A 4,521-nucleotide genomic window follows, 5' to 3' on the forward strand; every position below is an offset into this window, starting at 1 on the left:
AAAGCGGCGACGGGCCCAACACGGGGACCCTACTCACGCACACTGACGACAGTCACCGACTCAAAGAAACAAAAGGGGGAAGGGGAGCGACTCTGCTGGAAGCACACAGGCTATCCACGAAGCAGAGGCAGCGACCTCCCGACACCCGCAGAGAGTGACGATTCAAGTCGAAGAGAGAGAGCTCCGCCTTCCGTTCTGCAGCAACCTCCTTCCTCCTCCTCGCGCGCGATATCTCGTTTTCTCTTCTCCTCTTCCCTTTATTCCCTGTCCCCCTCTGGGATACGCACAATCCCCCTCTAATAAATGCGTGTGGCTTAGTAGTCACATCCACCGGTTCGTGTACAAAGTATCCAGTCACACGTCCATCCATGTAGGGGCCGGTTTACGCACTTTCTCTCCGATTCCGCCTATGGCCGGTTTTCTTCACGACAACGATCCTGGCTTTGTACCTTGGAGTCGGCATCTCCCTATTTCAACTTGTACACCCACTTGTTTCGGAGTGCCCTCTTGTTGGGAGACAGGTCCCTCCGGATGGGAAGGGAGACAGGTCCCTAAACCGGATGAGGAGTACCCGGCTACGGAGAGCCAGATGGTGCAGACCCGGTGAGAACCGGATGAGGAGTACCCGGCTACGGAGAGCCGGATGGTGCAGATCCGGTGAGAACCGGATGAGGAGTACCCGGCTACGGAGAGCCGGATGGTGCAGACCCGGTGAGAACCGGATTAGGAGTACCCGGCTACGGAGAGCCGGATGGTGCAGACCCGGTGAGAACCGGATGAGGAGTACCCGGCTACGGAGAGCTTGATGGTGCAGACCCGTGGTTGTTTGTTTAGGGTGTATGGCTATTAACCATAAGGTTATTGGTTCACGATGGTTACCCGAATCAATGAAGTAAATTACATTACATTGCTTCAATAGCTCAATCGGTTAGAGCGTACGGCTTAGTTGAGGTTCAAGCCTAGTCTTGTGAAGATGATCATATTGTTGAGGATCCTATAAACTAATGATTTCATCGAATTTGGTGGTTCAATCACAACGTGGAGTGGTGATAGATGATACCAATATTGGTCATGATATATTTTATTAGTTTGATTACATCTGTAGATTGAAAATGAGAATATATAGTTGAGGTTCAAATGCACTACTGTGAAGATGATAATCTTGTTTAGGATCCTATAAAATTTTGATGTCAACGAAATTCAAGGTTTTCCAATTCCAATTACATGTCCCCTTCATGAATACTTAAATTGGTTTGACCGAATTGTAGTTAACAATAAGGTGAATGATGCAAGATGCTTATCAGTATCAATAAAGTGTGTTTTTTTTTGTTCAATTTATGTTATGTTGCTTCAGTAGCTCAGTTGGTTAGATCGTATGGTTGTTAACCATAAGGTCGGTGGTTCAAGCTCACCTTGGAGCGGCCATTACTTGTTAACCATGAGGTGCATGGTCAAAGGTGGTTACAAATATCAATCATGTAAACTATCGTTACATTCTTTTGTTTTTAATACTCAATTGTTTAGAGCATATGGACCTTAAACATAAGGTCGTTGGTAGAGCGTAGAGCCCTTAACAATAAGGTTTCTTGTCTATGATGGTTACTAGTATTAATCAAGTAAATTATTCTTACATTGGTTCAGTAGCTCAGTTGATTTGCGGGTAAGGTTGTTAACCATAACATCGGTGGTTCAAGCCCACATTTGACTGGATATGAAAATCACTGAATTTGGTTGTATGACCTTAACCATAATGTTGGTGGTTTGTTAGGGCGTATGGCCCTTAACCATAAGGTTATTGGTCCAAGGTGATTATGAATATCAATCAACGAAATTACCATTTCACTGCTTTAGTAGCTCAGTTGTTAGAGTGCATGGCTTAGTTGAGGTTCAAGCCCACTCTTGTGAAGATGATAATATTGTTTAGGATCCTATAAACTAATGATGTCATCAAAGTTCAAGGTTCAACAATTAGAAGTAGGGTTCCCTTTCCTGAATAGTTCAATTGGTTTGATCATAAGGTTGTTTAGCACAAGCTCAATGGCTCAATTGGTTACCAATATCAATCACATTAGTTAGAGTGTCACATTTCTTCAGTAGCTCAGTTGGTTAGAGTGTACAGTTGTTAACCATAAGCTTGGTGGTTCAAGCCTACCTTTGAGCGGACATGAAAATCCCCGATTTTGGTTGTAGGACCTTAACCATAATGTTGTTGGTTTAGTTAGAGCGTATGACCCTTAACCATAAGGTTATTGGTCTAAGGTGGTTATCAATATCAATCAAGTAAATTACAATTACATTGCTTCACAGTTGATAGAGTGCATGGCTCAGTTGAGGTTCAAGCCCATTCTTGTGAAGATGATCATATTGTTTAGGATCCTATAAATGAATGATGTCATCGAAGTTCAAGGTTCAACAATTAGAAGTAGGCTTCCCTTTCTTGAATAGTTCAATTGGTTTGATCATACGGTTATTTAGGCCCAAGCTCAATGGCTCAATTGGTTATCAATATTAATTACATTAGTTAGAGTGTCACATTTCTTTAGTAGCTCAGTTGGAGTGTATGGTTGTTAACAATAAGCTTGGTGGTACAAGTGCAACATGTAGTGGTGAAAAAAAATCACCAATATTGGTCATGATATATTTTATTAGTTTGATTACATCTATAGCTTGAAATTGAGAATATATAGTTGAGGTTTAAGCGCACTAGTGTGAAGATGATCATCTTGTCTAGGATCCTATAAAATTTTGATGTCAACTACGTTCAAGGATTACGAATTACAATTAATCCCCTTCTTGAATAGTTAAATTGGTTTGACCGAATATCCGTTAACCATAAGGTGAATGGTGCAAGATTCTTATTAGTATTTATGTTTGGTTCAATTTATGTTATGTTGCTTCAATAGCTCAGTTGGTTAGAGCATATGGTTGTTAACCATAAGGCCACTGGTTCAAGCCCACACCTTAGAGCGGTCATTAGTTGTTGACCGTACCGTCAATTGTCACAGGTAGGTTCATGTACCAATCAAGTAAACTACCATTACATTTCTTCAATAGCTCAATTGGTTAGAGCATATGGACCTTAAACATAACGTCCGTGGTTGGTTAGAGCATATGGCCCTTAACCATAAGGTCTCTGGTCTAAGCTGGTTATTAGTATTAATCAAGGAAATTATTGTTACATTGGTTCAGTAACTCAGTTGGTTGGGTGGTTCAAGCGTTCCTTTGAACGGACATGAAAATCACCGATTTTGGTTGTATGACCTAAACCATAAGGTTGGTAGTTTGGGTAGAGCATATGGCCCTTAACCATAAGGCTATTTGTGCAAGGTGGTTACCTGTATCAATCGAGGAAATGATCATTACATGCTTTCAGAGGCTCAGTTGAGGTTCAAGGCCACTCTTGTCAAGATGATCATATTGTCTAGGATCCTATTAACTAATGATGTTATTCGTCCAAGGTGGTTACCCATATCAATCAAGTAAATTACCATTACGTGCCTTCAATAGCTCAGTTGGGTAGAGCATATGGCTCAGTTGATGTTCAAACCCACTCTTGTGAAGATGATCATATTCTTTAGGATCCTATTAACTAATGATGTCATCGAAGTTCAAGGTTTAACAATTAGAAGTAGGGTTCCCATTCTTGAATAACTCAATTGGTTTGATTAGATGGTTGATTAGGACAAGGTCAATGGTTGAATTGGTTACCAATATCAATCACGTTAGTTAGAGTGTCACATTTCTTTAGTAGCTCAGTTGGTTAGAGTGTATGGTTGGTTGGTAGTTCAAGCTTGGACTAATTTTCTCAGAATATATTTTATTAGTTTGACTACATCTATTGATTGAAAATAAGAATATATAGTTGAGGTTCAAGCGCACTACTGTGAAGATGATAATCTTGTTTATGATCCTATAAAAATTTGATGTCATCTAGTTCAAGGATTACCAATTACAATTACATATGCCCTTCTTGAATAGTTAAATTGGTTGGACCGAATAGTCGTTAACCATAAGGTGAATACAAAAGGACCTTTTTTTTATGCACGGTGCCGTAACTAACTACCCTGCTATTTGGTATCCCCACCTGTCAACCACTTTTGCGGCGGCGAAGTATAAATGGGTTATTGTATTTCTTTATTTTCCTGGTTCTTTTACTTAGTGTAGTAATTCCCCAAGGTGTTGATGGGTTTTTCCTACCAATCGATGATCCACAGGGTTCATAGTTGCACCTCGCACCGTTCAACGTCTACTGATAAGCTTTTCTTGGGTGGATCAGGTATTCCCTCAGCCTAGAAAGCGATGGTTTGCCTGCCCCTACCCATGCCTCTACTTGGGGAGTGCTTTCTCCTCCTCAGACAGAACCCTTCGATCGCGTGATCAATAACTTTTTTATATTGAAATCTTTTTAGGTACTTGATTTTTCAATTTATCCGTAGTATCTCCCTTGCCATTCCTGTATGGTCTAAGATGCTTATCAGTATCAATAATGTGTGTTTTGTTTGGTTCAATTTATGTTATGTT

At 40.7% G+C, this 4,521-nt stretch overlaps 1 non-coding gene across 1 annotated transcript; it reads left to right on the plus strand.

The window, feature by feature from the left end:
* The first annotated feature begins 1,347 nt into the window (after window positions 1-1,347).
* On the plus strand, window positions 1,348-1,421 carry TRNAN-GUU (transfer RNA asparagine (anticodon GUU)). Its single transcript has one exon. It is a non-coding gene; the product is annotated as a tRNA-Asn (tRNA).
* Window positions 1,422-4,521: the final 3,100 nt, after the last annotated feature.

This window comes from Azolla caroliniana, unplaced genomic scaffold (genome assembly GCF_043228905.1).
Source record: "Azolla caroliniana isolate FFs.n. ecotype wild unplaced genomic scaffold, voAzoCaro1.0.p SCAF_20, whole genome shotgun sequence".
In the NCBI taxonomy this organism is placed as follows: Eukaryota; Viridiplantae; Streptophyta; class Polypodiopsida; order Salviniales; family Salviniaceae; genus Azolla; species Azolla caroliniana.